Raw genomic sequence first — 15967 nt, 5'->3', positions numbered from 1 at the left:
ACACATTGCACCTCACACAATAATAGTGGGAGATTTCAACACCCCACTCTCATCAATGGACAGATCATGGAAACAGAAATTAAACAGTGATGTTGACAGACTAAGAGAAGTCATGAGCCAAATGGACTTAACGGATATTTATAGAACATTCTATCCTAAAGCAAAAGGATATACCTTCTTCTCAGCTCCTCATGGTACTTTCTCCAAAATTGACCATATAATTGGTCAAAAAACGGGCCTCAACAGGTACAGAAAGATAGAAATAATCCCATGCGTGCTATGGGACCACCACAGCCTAAAACTGGTCTTCAATAACAATAAGGGAAGAATGCCCACATATACGTGGAAATTGAACAATGCTCTACTCAATGATAAACTGGTCAAGGAAGAAATAAAGAAAGAAATTAAAAACTTTTTAGAATTTAATGAAAATGAAGATACAACATACCCAAACTTATGGGACACAATGAAAGCTGTGCTAAGAGGAAAACTCATAGCGCTGAGTGCCTTCAGAAAGAAACAGGAAAGAGCATATGACAGCAGCTTGACAGCACACCTAAAAGCCCTAGAACAAAAAGAAGCAAATTCACCCAGGAGGAGTAGAAGGCAGGAAATAATCAAACTCAGAGCTGAAATCAACCAAGTAGAAACAAAAAGGACCATAGAAAGAATCAACAGAACCAAAAGTTGGTTCTTTGAGAAAATCAACAAGATAGATAAACCCTTAGCCAGACTAACGAGAGGACACAGAGAGTGCGTCCAAATTAACAAAATCAGAAATGAAAAGGGAGACATAACAACAGATTCAGAGGAAATTCAAAAAATCATCAGATCTTACTATAAAAACCTATATTCAACAAAACTTGAAAATCTTCAGGAAATGGACAATTTCCTAGACAGATACCAGGTATCGAAGTTAAATCAGGAACAGATAAACCAGTTAAACAGCCCCATAACTCCTAAGGAAATAGAAGCAGTCATTAAAGGTCTCCCAACCAAAAAGAGCCCAGGTCCAGACAGGTTTAGTGCAGAATTCTATCAAACCTTCATAGAAGACCTCATACCAATATTATCCAAACTATTCCACAAAATTGAAACAGATGGAGCACTACCGAATTCCTTCTACGAAGCCACGATTACTCTTATACCTAAACCACACAAAGACACAACAAAGAAAGAGAACTTCAGACCAATTTCCCTTATGAATATCGACGCAAAAATACTCAATAAAATTATGGCAAACCGAATCCAAGAGCACATCAAAACAATCATCCACCATGATCAAGTAGGCTTCATCCCAGGCATGCAGGGATGGTTTAATATAAGGAAAACCATCAACGTGATCCATTATATAAACAAACTGAAAGAACAGAACCACATGATCATTTCATTAGATGCTGAGAAAGCATTTGACAAAATTCAACACCCCTTCATGATACAAGTCCTGGAAAGAATAGGAATTCAAGGCCCATACCTAAACATAGTAAAAGCCATATACAGCAAACCAGTTGCTAACATTAAACTAAATGGAGAGAAACTTGAAGCAATCCCACTAAAATCATGGACTAGACAAGGCTGCCCACTCTCTCCCTACTTACTCAATATAGTTCTTGAAGTTCTAGCCAGAGCAATCAGACAACAAAAGGAGATCAAGGGGATACAGATCGGAAAAGAAGAAGTCAAAATATCACTATTTGCAGATGACATGATAGTATATTTAAGTGATCCCAAAAGTTCCACCAGAGAACTACTAAAGCTGATAAACAACTTCAGCAAAGTGGCTGGGTATAAAATTAACTCAAATAAATCAGTTTCCTTCCTCTATACAAAAGAGAAACAAGCCGAGAAAGAAATTAGAGAAACGACACCCTTCATAATAGACCCAAATAATATAAAGTACCTCGGTGTGACTTTAACCAAGCAAGTAAAAGATCTGTACAATAAGAACTTCAAGACACTGAGGAAAGAAATTGAAGAAGACCTCAGAAGATGGAAAGATCTCCCATGCTCATGGATTGGCAGGATTAATATAGTAAAAATGGCCATTTTACCAAAAGCGATCTACAGATTCAATGCAATCCCCATCAAAATACCAATCCAATTCTTCAAAGAGTTAGACAGAACAATTTGCAAATTCATCTGGAATAACAAAAAACCCAGGATAGCTAAAGCTATCCTCAACAATAAAAGGACTTCAGGGGGAATCACTATCCCTGAACTCAAGCAGTATTACAGAGCAATAGTGATAAAAACTGCATGGTATTGGTACAGAGACAGACAGATAGACCAATGGAATAGAATTGAAGACCCAGAAATGAACCCACACACCTATGGTCACTTGATTTTTGACAAAGGAGCCAAAACCATCCAATGGAAAAAAGATAGCATTTTCAGCAAATGGTGCTGGTTCAACTGGAGGGCAACATGTAGAAGAATGCAGATCGATCCATGCTTATCACCCTGTACAAAGCTTAAGTCCAAGTGGGTCAAGGACCTCCACATCAAACCAGACACACTCAAACTAATAGAAGAAAAACTAGGGAAGCATCTGGAACACATGGGCACTGGAAAAAATTTCCTGAACAAAACACCAATGGCTTATGCTCTAAGATCAAGAATCGACAAATGGGATCTCATAAAACTGCAAAGCTTCTGTAAGGCAAAGGACACGGTGGTTAGGACAAAACGGCAACCAACAGATTGGGAAAAGATCTTTACCAATCCTACAACAGATAGAGGCCTTATATCCAAAATATACAAAGAACTCAAGAAGTTAGACCGCAGGGAAACAAATAACCCTATTAAAAAATGGGGTTCAGAGCTAAACAAAGAATTCACAGCTGAGGAATGCCGAATGGCTGAGAAACACCTAAAGAAATGTTCAACATCTTTAGTCATAAGGGAAATGCAAATCAAAACAACCCTGAGATTTCACCTCACACCAGTGAGAATGGCTAAGATCAAAAACTCAGGTGACAGCAGATGCTGGCGAGGATGTGGAGAAAGAGGAACACTCCTCCATTGTTGGTGGGATTGCAGACTGGTAAAACCATTCTGGAAATCAGTCTGGAGGTTCCTCAGAAAATTGGACATTGAACTGCCTGAGGATCCAGCTATACCTCTCTTGGGCATATACCCAAAAGATGCCTCAACATATAAAAGAGACACGTGCTCCACTATGTTCATCGCAGCCTTATTTATAATAGCCAGAAAATGGAAAGAACCCAGATGCCCTTCAACAGAGGAATGGATACAGAAAATGTGGTACATCTACACAATGGAATATTACTCAGCTATCAAAAACAACGAGTTTATGAAATTCGTAGGCAAATGGTTGGAACTGGAAAATATCATCCTGAGTGAGCTAACCCAATCACAGAAAGACATACATGGTATGCACTCATTGATAAGTGGCTTTTAGCCCAAATGCTTGAATTACCCTAGATCCCTAGAACAAACGAAACTCAAGACGGATGATCAAAATGTGAATGCTTCACTCCTTCTTTAAATGAGGAAAAAGAATACCCTTGGCAGGGAAGGGAGAGGCAAAGATGAAAACAGAGACTGAAGGAACACCCATCTGGAGCCTGCCCCACATGTGGCCCATAGATATACAGCCACCCAATTAGACAAGATGGATGAAGCAAAGAAGTGCAGACCGACAGGAGCCGGATGTAGATCGCTCCTGAGAGACACAGCCAGAATACAGCAAATACAGAGGCGAATGCCAGCAGCAAACCACTGAACTGAGAATAGGTCCCCTGTTGAAGGAATCAGAGAAAGAACTGGAAGAGCTTGAAGGGGCTCGAGACCCCAAAAGTACAACAATGTCAAGCAACCAGAGCTTCCATGGACTAAGCCACTATCTAAATACTATATATGGACTGACCCTGGACTCTGACCCCATAGGTAGCAATGAATATCCTAGTAAGAGCACCAGTGGAAGGGGAAGCCCTGGGTCCTGCTAAGACTGAACCCCCAGTGAACTAGACTATGGGGAGAGGGCGGCAATGGGGGGAGGGTTGGGAGGGGAACACCCATAAGGAAGGGGAGGAGGGAGGGGGATGTTTGCCGGGAAACCGGGAAAGGGAATAACACTTGAAATGTAAAAAAAAAAAAAAAAAAAAAAAAACAGGAGCTGGTTCTTTGAGAAAATCAGTGAGATAAATAAGCCCTTCACTAGATTAACCAGAAGGCACAGAGACAGTATTCAATGTAACAAAATAAGAATGAAAAGGGAGATATAACAACAGAAACTGAGGAAATTCAAAAATTACCAGATCCTACTACAAAAACCTCTATTCCGCAAAACTGGAAAATCTGCATGAAATAGACACTTTTCTAGACAGATACTGCTAAAGAAATAGAAGCAGTTATTAAAAGTTTCCCAACCAAAAAAAAGCCCATGACCAGATGGATTTAGTGGAGAAATGTATCATACCTTCATAGAAGACCTAATACCAATGCTGTCCAAAGGATTCCATAAGGTTGAAACAGAAAATACCCAATTCCTTCTATGTCATTAGATGCTGAGAAACCATTTGACAAAATTCAATACCCCTTCATGTTAAAAGTCTTGGAAAGACTGGAATTCAAGGCCCATACCTAAACATAGTAAAAGCAATATACAGTAAACCAGTAGGCAAGATCAAACAAAATGGAGAGGAACTTCAATCAATCCCACTAAAACCAGGGATTACACAAGGCTGCCCACTCTCTCCCTACTTATTCAATATAGTAATTAAAATCCTAGACAGAGCAATCAGACAGCAAAAGGGGATCAATGGCATACAAATTGAAAAGGAAGAAGTCAAAATATTACTATTTGCAGATGATAGGGTAGTACACTTAAGTGACCCCAAAAGTTCCACTAAAGAACTATTAAGACTTATAAACAAATTCAACAAAGTAGCAGGGTATAAAATTAACTCAAACAAATCAGTAACATTCCTTTACTCAAAGGATAAACAGGCTGAGAAAGAAATTAGGGAAATGACACCCTTCACTATAGTCAAAAATAACAAAAAAAGTACTTGATGTGACTCAAACCGAGCAAGCGTAACAAGAACAAATCTTTGAAGAAAGAAATTAAAGATCTCAGAAGTTGGAAAGATCTCCCCTGCTCATTAATTAGCAGGATTAATATAGTAAATATGGCCTTCTTGCCAAAAATTCTACAGACGCAATGCAATCCCTATCAAAATTCCAGCTTAATTCTTCATAGAGTTAGAAAGAGCAATTTGCAAATTCATTTTGAATAACAAAAAACCCAGGATAGTGAAAACTATCCTTAAAAATAAATGAACTAATGGGGGTAGGGAGTAATCACTGTCCCTGACCTCAAGCAGTGTTACAGAGCAATAGTAATAATAACTGTATGGTATTGGTACAGAGACAGGCAGTAGATCAATGGAATAGAATTGAAGACCCAGAAATTAACCCACACACCAATGGTCACTCAATCTTTGACAAAGGAGCTAAAACCATCGAATGGAAAAAAGATAGCATTTTCAACAAATGGTGCAGGTTCAACTGGAGGTCAGCATGTAGAAGAATGCAAATTGATTCATTCTTATTGTCCTGTGCAAACCTCAAGTCCAAGTGAATCAAGGACCTTCAGATAAAACCAGATACACTCAAACTAATACAAGAAAAAGTGGAAAAGAGCCTTGAACACATGGGCACTGGGGAAAATTTCCTAAAGAGAACACCAAAGGCTTATGCTCTAAGATCAAAAATCAACAAATGTGACCTCATAAAATTGCTAACCTTCTGTATGGCAAAGGACACTGTCATTAGAACAAAACAACAACCAAAAGATTGGGGAAAGATCTTTACCAATCCTACATCTGATAGAAAGCTAATAGCCAATAAATACAAAGAACTCAAGAAGTTAGACTGCAGAGAGTCAAATAACCCTATTAGAAAATGTGATACAGAGCTAATCAAAGAATTCTCAGCTGAGGAAAATTGAATGGATGAGAAGTACCTAAAGAAATGTTTCACATGCTCAGTCAGCAGGGAAATACTAAGAAAAACAACCCTGAGATTCCAACTCATACGAGTCAGAATGGCTAAAATCAATGATTCAGGTGGTAACATGTTGGCAAGCATGTGGAGAAAGATGAAAACTCCATTGTTGGTGGGATTGCAAGTTACGACAACCACTCTAAAAATCAGTAGGAGGTTCCTCAGAATATTGGACATAGTACTACCCGGGGACCAAGCTATACCACTCCTTGGCATAAAGAAAAATGATGCTCCAACATATAACAAGGACACATACTCCACTATGTTTATAGCAGCCTTATTTATAATAGTCAGCAGCAGGAAAGAACCCAGATTCCTTTCAACAGAGGAATGAATACAGAAAATGTGGTACATCTACCCAGTGGAGTACTATTCAGCTATCAAAAACAATGACTTCATTAAATTCATAGGCAAATGAATGGAACTAGAGAAACTCATCCAGAGTGAAAAAACTCAATCACAAAATCACACAGTGTATATAAGCACTGATAAGTGGATATTAGCCCAAAAGCTCAGATTACCCAAGATACAATTCACAGACCACATGAAGCCCAAGAAGAAGGAGTACCAAAGTGCAGATGCTTCAGTCCTTCTTAATAGGGGGAACAAAAATATTTATAGAAGATATGCAAACAAAGTTTGTAGCAGAGACTGAAGAAATGGCCATTCAGAGCCTGCATCACCTGGGAATCATGCCCATATACATACAGCGACCAAACCAAGACAAATATTGCTAATACTAAGAAGTGCATGCTGACAGGAGCCTGATATAACTGCCACCTGAGGTGCTCTGCCAAGAGCATGACAAATACAGAGTTGAATGCTAGCAGCCAAACATTCAACTGAGAATGGGTTCCCCAATGGAAAAGTTAGAGAAAGGATTGAAGGAGTGGAAGGAGCTTGCAACCCCATAGAACAACAATGTCAACCAACCAGAGCTCCCAGGGACTAAAGCACTACCCAATGAGTACACATGGACAGATCCATGGCTCCAGCTGCATGTGTTACTGAGGATGACCTTGTTGGGCACCAATTTGAGGAGAAGCCCTTAGCCCTGCCAAGGCTGGACACCCCCCACTCTAGGGGAATGTCAGGAAGGGGTTGTAGGGAGGGGGAACACCCTAATCGCAGTAGGGGGAAAGGTATGGGATAGGGGACTTATAGACATGAAACCAGGAAATGGGATAGCTTTTGAAATGTAAATAAAAGTATCCAATAAAAATGTATGATATTCAGAAGAATAAAGAAAATTTAAAATGAAGAAAAGATATGGATGTATATGTTCTCAATAGATGATAGATTGATATAGATGATAGATAGATAGATAGACAGACAGACAGACAGACAGACAGACAGACAGACAGACAGACAGACAGACAGATAGATAGATAGATAGATAGATAGATAGATAGACACATATACATGTAGTATTATTTCTTTTCAACAAGAACTTGGGGAAGATGTTAAGATTTAAGCAAAAAAACAGTGAAAATTCACAGTGTATGAATTATATCACGTGCATTTGGGGATCACTGGTACCCAGTTTTCTTCTGTATAGGCTAATGTGAAGCACCACATCTATAAAAGCATGCGAAAAGACAGGAAAAATAGTTGAGATCTTTCAAGGACAATTCCCATCATAGCACATGTTGGGACTTATCCAGTGGTAGTGGACTGACTGCTTTGACCTTAGAGGAGTCCGTGCCCCCGAGATGGCAATGGAGCACCTTCTAAATGCATTTTCACATTTATTCTTGGGGGCCAGCACCTCAATGTTCTTACATCCTCTACATGAGCATCCTCTGGAACATATTCAGGCTTTTCTGCTGTCTCATGTCCTCTGGTTGCTGTTGCGGCAGAGGCTCCTCTGGTAGGGGGCCGGGTCTGTTCACTCCCAGGCTAAGGATGAGGCCATTGAGGCCCTGCATCAGCATTTCCGAGGGAGGGTTGGGAACTGTGTTCCTCTCCACACTCATCCGAGCAATATTTTGCACATGGCTCTGGCATCAAAGCTGATTCTGAGCTCAGTCACCTGAGAGAAAGGCTCTGACATCACTTTCAAGCAGGTAAGGTGTTATGTGATCCCAGTGGCAGCATCTTGAGAACCTCAGGAAGACTTTCTTCCTCTGAGGAAAACTCTGCTTCTCTCAGTACTGCTGCCACAGAGTCTTCTTCCCCTCAGCCTGCTGCTGAAACAGCCCCTCTGACAGAGGAGCAGGGACATCTGAGCTGGGACTGGGGCTGGGGCTTGCTGCTCAGGACACGGAGGCCCATGCTTAGATTTTCTGAAGAGGAAGGTTGAGGATTTGTTTCAATAAGTGTCTCGTGAGCACTTCACAGTGGCTATGTAGGAGAGCACAGAAATTGACACTGGAACCCATTTCTGCAGTGGATCCATGGAGGTCTAGTCTCAGCTACAGGCCACACTGAGCCCTGGACCCACATGAAAAGTGAAAGGGCAGGCTTGTGGAATAACTAGACGAGGGTAAGGATGTGTACAGCCAGGAAAAGCCAGACTGTAACAAGAGGTGAGAAGAGAAAAATTAAAGCTCATGATTATTCATGTCATTTTGTCTGGACCTCATCTTTGAAATGGGCCACATCCCAGGCTTCTTCTGAGGGTTACATGAGATGATACATGTCCAGAGAGCTTAGCACAGGGCAGGATACATCAACAGTATCTCTGGCACAGCTGTCAACAGTGGGTTGAATGGTCTGAGGTACCGATCAGGGTACCACCAGATGAGCCTAAAATGGTACTCCTTGACCCTGATAGATGAAGCAAACCTTATGGAGAAAGGGTAAGGATTTGGGTACATTACCTGTAAAACAGTGGCCAGGCTTGGAGGGGGAGCAGGCACCTGAGAGCATTTCAGTTCCTACCAGGCATCCCTTCACTTGTGCTTGTATTTTGCACTATTCATCTCAAATAGGTTCTGGCCAATTTTTCTATAGATGTGTGTACTCAATTGTACTCAGCATCCCAGAGCTTGGAACGGGATAATGTCCTCAAATTCTTATTCTTATTGTACAGATCTTTTACTTGCTTGGTTAAAGTCACACCGAGGTATTTTATATTATTTGGGACTATTATGAAGGGTGTCTTCCCTAATTTCTTTCTCCACTTGTTTCTCTTTTGTGTAGAGGAAGGCTACAGATATATTTGAGTTAATTTTATACCCAGCCACTTTGCTGAAGTTGTTTATCACCTTTAGTAGTTCTCTGGTGGAACTGAGATTAAGACTGACCATACTTAAGAAGAGTGGTGGCTGGGCTGGAAAGATGGCTCAGCCGTTAATGGCTAGGCTCACAACCGAAAATATAAGAGGAGTGATGGCAAAGTCATGGCCCAGTTAGGGCACAGGGATACAACTACATCAACTGTCGGTAAAGAGGTTGTCACCAAGGATTATGGATGCATGTGTTCAGTTTCAGTATGTAACTTACCAGCTTGTTGTCTCTGTGTGCTATTTCACCAACTTGTATCTTTCCACTATCAGGAAAGAACCAGTCTGATGTCATACTTACATTGATTGCTGAGAGACAAAGCACATATCTTTGAATCCACTGATGGACAGTTAAAAGAGTTTACACAATATCTTTCTACAAATCCAGTGCTACAGAGGATAATAAATGGAAAACCCCAACATAACAAGGAAAGCTACACACTAGAAAAAGCAAAAAGCTAATCGTTTTCTTTCTACATATCCAGCGCTACAAAGGATAATAAATGGTAAAACCCAATATAAGTACGCAAAGCTACACCCTAGAAAAAGCAAGAAACTAATTGTCTTGGCAACAAAATAAAGAGAAGAAAAGCACACAAACATCTCACATCCAAATATGAATATGACAGGAAGCAATAATAATTATTACTTAATATTTCTCAACATCAATGGTCTCAACTATCCAATTAAAAGACATAGATTAACAAACTGGATACCCAATGAGGACCCTGCATTCTGCTGCCTATAGGAAACACACTTCAGGAACAAAGACAGACACAACCTCAGAGTGAAATGCTGGAAAACAACTTTCCAAGCAAATGGTCAGAAGAAGCCAGCTGGAGTAGCCATTTTAATATCGAATAAAATTGAATTTCAACTAAAAGTCATCAAAAAAGATAAGGAAGTACAGGTCATATTCATAAAAGGAAAAATCCACCAAGATGAACACTCAATCCTAAATATCTATGCTCCAAATACAAGGACACCTACATACATAAAAGAAACTTGACTGAAGCTCAAAGCACACATTGCACCTCACACAATAATAGTAGGAGATTTCAACACTCCACTTTCATGAATGGACAGATCATGGAAACAGAAATTAAAGAGAGACATAGACAGACTAGAAGAAGTCATGAACCAAATGGACTTAACAGATATTTATAGAACATTCTATCCTAAAACAAAAGAATATACCTTCTTCTTACCATCTTATGGTACTTTCTCCAGAACTGACCACATAATTGGTCATAAAACAGGCCTCAACCGATACAGAAAGATAGAAATAATCCCATGCATCCTATCAGACCACCGCAGGCTAAAGCTAGACTTCAATAACAATGAGGGAAGAAGGCCCACATATACATGGAAGTTGAACAATGCTCTACTCAATGATAACCTGGTCAAGAAAGAAATAAAGAAAGAAATTAAAGACTTCATAGGATTTAATGAAAATGGAGGTACAACATACCCAATCTTATGGGACACAATGAAAGCTGTGCTAAGAGGAAAACTCATAGCTCTAAGTGCCTTCAGAAAGAAACAGAACAGAGCATTTAACAGCAGCTTGACAGCACACCTAAAATCTCTAGAACAAAAAGAAGCAAATACACCCAGGAGGCGTAGAAGGCAGGAAATAATCAAACTCAAAGCTGAAATCAACCAAGTAGAAACAAAAAGGACCACAGAAAGAATCAACAGAACCAAAAGGTGGTTCTTTGAGAAAATCAACAAGATAGATAAACCCTTGGCGAGACTAAAGACAGGACACAGAGAGTGTGTACAAATTAATGAAACCTGAAATGAAAAGGGAGACATAACTACAGAATCAGAGGAAATTAAAAAAATCATCAGATCCTATTACATAAGCCTATATTCAACAAAACCTGAAAATCTGCAGGAAATGGACAATTTCCTAGACTCATACCAGGTACCAAAGTTAAATCAGGAACAGATAAACCCTTTAAACAAACCCATAACTCCTAACGAAATAGAAGCAGTCATTAAAGTTCTCCCAACCAAAAAGAGCCCAGGTCCAGACGGGTTTAGTGTAGAATTCCATCAGACATTCATAGAAGACCTCATACCAATACCATCCAAATTATTCCACAAAATTGAAGCAGATGGAGCACTACCGAATTCCTTCTATGAAGCCACAATTACTCTTATACCTAAACCACACAGAGACCCAACAAAGAAAGAGAACTTCAGACCAATTTCCCTTATGAATAATGACGCAAAAATACTACTAAACCTGATAAACAACGTCAGCAAAGTGTCTGGGTATAAAATTAACTCAAATAAATCAGTAGCCTTCCTCTACACAAAAGAGAAAGAAGCTGAGAGAGAAATTAGGGAAATGACACACTTCATAATAGTCCCAAATAATATAAAATACCTCAGTGTGACTCTAACCAAGCAAGTGAAAGATCTGTATGGTAAGAACTTCAAGCCTCTGAAGAAAGAAATTGAAGAAGACCTCAGTAGATGGAAAGACCGCCCATGCTACTGGATTGGCAGGATCAATATACTAAAAATGGCCATTTTTCCAAAAGCGATCTACAGATTCAATGCAATCCCCATCCAAATACCAATTCAATTCTTCAAAAAGTTAGACAGAACAATTTGCAAATTCATCTGGAATAACAAAAAACCCAGGATAGCTAAAACTATCCTCAACAATAAAAGGACTTCACGGGGAATCACTATCCCTGAACTCAAGCAGTATTACAGAGCAATAGTGATAAACACAGCATGGTATTGGTACAGAGACAAACAGATAGACCAGTGGAATAGAATTGAGGACCCAGAAATGAACCCACACACCTATGGGCACTTGATTTTTGACAAAGGAGCAAAAACCATCCAATGAAAAAAAAACATAGCATTTTCAGCAAATGGTGCTGGTTCAACTGGAGGTCAACATGTAGAACAATGCAGATCGATCCATGCTTATCACTCTGTACAAAGCTGAAGTCCAAGTGGATCAAGGACGTCCACATCAAGCCACGTACACTCAAACTAATAGAAGAAAAAGTGGGGAAGCATCTCGAACACATGGGCACTGGAGAAAATTTCCTGAACAAAACACCAATGGCTTATGCTCTAAGATCAAGAATCGACAAATGGGGGTTGGGGATTTAGCTCAGCAGAAGAGCTCTTGCCTAGCGAGCGCAAGGCCCTGGGTTCGGTCCCCAGCTCCGAAAAAAGAAAAGAAAAGAAAGAAAGAAAAAAGAAAAAAAGAATCAACAAATGGGATCTCATAAAACTGCAAAGCTTCTGTAAGGAAAAGGACACTGTGGTTAGGACAAAATGGCAACCAACAGATTGGGGAAAGATCTTTACCAGTCCTACAACAGATAGAGGGCTTATATCCAAAACATACAAAGAACTCAAGAAGTTAGACAGCAGGGAGACAAATAACTCTATTAAAAAATGGAGTTCAGGGGTTGGGGATTTGGCTCAGTGGTAGAGCGCTTGCCTAGCAAGCGCAAGGCCCTGGGTTCAATCCCCAGCTCCGAAAAAAAAAAGAATAAAAAATGGAGTTCAGAGCTAAAGAAGAATTCTCAGCTGAGGAATGCCATATGGCTGAGAAACACCTAAAGAAATGTTCAACATCTTTAGTCATAAGGGAAATGCAAATCAAAACAACCCTGAAATTTCACCTCACACCAGTGAGAATGGCTAAGATCAAAAACTCAGGTGACACCAAATACTGGTGAGGATGTGTAGAAAGAGGAACACTCCTCCATTGTTGGTGGGATTACAGACTGGTACAACAATTCTGGAAATCAGTCTGGAGTTTCCTCAGAAAATTGGACATTGAACTGCCTGAGGATCCAGCTATAACTCTCTTGGGCATATACCCAAAAGGTTCCCCAACATATAAAAAAGACACCTGCTCCACTATGTTCATAGCAGCCTTATTTATAAGAGCCAGAACCTGGAAAGTACCCAGATGCCCTTCAACAGAGGAATGGATACAGAAAATGTGGTACATCTACACAATGGAATATTACTCAGCTATCAAAAACAATTGACTTTATGAAATTCATAGGCAAATGAATGGAACTGGAAAATATCATCCTGAGTGAGGTAACCCAATCACAGAAAAACACACATGGTATGCACTCATTGATAAGTGGCTATTAGCCCAAATGCTTGAATTGCCCTAGATGCACAGAACATGAAACTCAAGAGGGATGACCAAAATGCGAATGCTTCACTCCTTCTTTAAAAGGGCCAAGAATACCCTTGGCAGGGAATAGAAAGGCAAAGTTTAAAACAGAGGCAGAAAGAACACCCATTCAAAGTCTTCCCCATATGTGGCCCATACTTATACAGCCACGCAATTAGATAAGATGGATGAAGCAAAGAAGTGCAGGCTGACAGGAACCAGATGTAGATCTCTCCTGAGAGACACAGCCAGAATACAGCAAATAAGTAGGCAAATGCTAGCAGCAAACCACTGAACTGAGAACGGGACTCCCATTGAAGGAATCAGAGAAAGGACTGGAAGAGCTTGAAGGGGCTCGAGACCCCATATGAACAACAATGCCAAGCAACCAGAGCTTCCAGGGACTAAGCCACTACCTAAAGACTATACATGGACTGACCCTGGACTCCCAACTGCATAGGTAGCAATGAATATCCTAGTAAGATCACCAGTGGAAGGGGAAGCTCTTGGTCCTGCTAAGACTGAACCCCCAGTGAATGAGATTGTTGGGGAAGGGCGGCAATGGGGGGAGGGATTAGGGGGATGTTTGCCCAGAAACCAGGAAAGGGAGTAACACTCGAAATGTAAATAAGAAATACTCAAGTTAATAAAAAAAAGAAAGAAAGAAACGCAGGACAACACAAGTAAACAAATAGAAGCCATTAAAAAGGAAACACAAAAATCCCTTTAAAAATTACAGGAAAATACAAACAAACTGGTGAAGAAAATGAATGAAACCTTCCAGGATTTAAAATTGGAAATAGAAATGAAAGGTAAGCACAAATGGGACAACCCTGGGGATACAAAAACTAGGGAAGAGATCAGGAGTCATAGATCACCAACAGAATATAAAAGATAGAAGAGAGAATCTCAGGTGCAGAAGATACCATAAAAAACATTGACACAATCATCAAAGATAATATAAAACACAAAAAGCTCCTAGCTCAAGATGTCCAGGAAATCCAAGACACAATGAGAAGATCAAACCTAAGGATAATAGTATAGAAGAGGATAAAGATTCCCAACTTAAAGGAAAAGTAAATCTCTTCAATAAAATTATAGAAAAAAAACCTTCCTTAACCTAAAGAAAGAAATGCCCATAAATATACAGTAAGCATAAAGGATTCCAAATAGATTGGACCAGAAAAGAAATTCCTCCCATCACATAATAGTCAAAATACCAAATGCAAAACAGAAAGAAAGAGTATGAAAGCAGTAAGGGAAATTGTCCAGTAACAGATAAAGGCAGACCAAATGAATTACACCAGGCATCTCACTAGAGACTATGAAAATCCTGGGCAGATGTCATACAGACCCTAAGAGAACACAAATGCCAGCCCAGGCTACTATATCCAGCAAAATTCTCAATTAACATAGATGGAAAAACCGTATTCCATGACAAAACCAAATTTACACAATAACTTTCTACAATTCCAGCCCTACAAAGGATAATAGATAGGAAACTCCAAAACAAGGAGGAAAATTATACCTTAGAAAAAGGAAGAAAGTAATCTCTTTGCAATGAACCAAAAGAAGCGAGACACACAAACATAATTCTACTTCTAACAAAGAAAATAACAGGAAGCAACAATCACTATTCCTTAATATCTCTTAACATCAATGGATTTAATTCCCCAATAAAAAGACATAGACTAACATATTGGATATATAATGAGGATCCGGCATTTTGCTGCATACAGGAAACACACCTCATAGACAAAGACAGACACTACCTCAGAGTAAAAGGCTGGAAAACAACATTCCAAGCAAATGATCTAAAGAAATAAGCAGGATTAGCCATTCTACTATCGAATAAAATCAACTTTCAACCAAAAGTCATCAAAAAAGATAAAAAAGTACACTTCATATTCATCAAAGGAAAAATTCACCAAAATGAATTCTCAATCCTAAATATCTATGCTCCAAATGCAAGGGCAACTACATTTATAACAGAAAATTTACTAAAGCTCAAATCACACATTGCATCTTGCATGATACTAGTAGGAGATTTGAACATGCTACTCTCGTCAATGGAAAGATCATGGAAACAGAAATTAATCAGAGACACAGAGAAACTAACAAGTTATGAAACAAATGGACTTAACAGATCTTTATAGAACATTTCATCCTAAAACAAAATGATACATCTTCTTCTTAACACCTCATGGTACCTTCTCCAAAATTGTCCATATAATAGGTCACAGATACAGAAAGATAGAAATAATCCCAAGCATCCTATCAGATAACTACAAACTAAGGCTGGTCTTCAATAACAAAAAAAAGGACAGAAAGCTCAAATATGCATGAAAGTTGAACATTTGCAATAGCTTAGATTTTATCAACATTAGACATAATAGATAGAACTGTAAATTTTGTGCTTAAGACACAGCATTGCTATGCACTTCTCTGACTGAATTATAAGTGCTTGTCACAAGTCTGAAGGGCATACACAAGAGCATTAAAGGAAGAAGGCTTCTCCCTTGGAATACAAAGA

General features: G+C 39.4%; 1 pseudogene; it reads right to left on the bottom strand.

Moving 5' to 3' along the window:
* Window positions 1-7817: 7817 nt before the first annotated feature.
* Fam156a-ps1 (family with sequence similarity 156, member A, pseudogene 1) lies at window positions 7818-8428 on the bottom strand (annotated as a pseudogene).
* Between the last annotated feature and the right edge of the window lie 7539 nt (window positions 8429-15967).

The sequence above is a fragment of the Rattus norvegicus genome, chromosome X (genome assembly GCF_021556685.1).
Source record: "Rattus norvegicus strain SHRSP/BbbUtx chromosome X, alternate assembly SHRSP_T2T, whole genome shotgun sequence".
In the NCBI taxonomy this organism is placed as follows: domain Eukaryota; kingdom Metazoa; phylum Chordata; class Mammalia; order Rodentia; family Muridae; genus Rattus; species Rattus norvegicus.
Note: the sequence above shows the minus strand (reverse complement) of the source record. Positions and strands in the feature narration are given on the sequence as shown.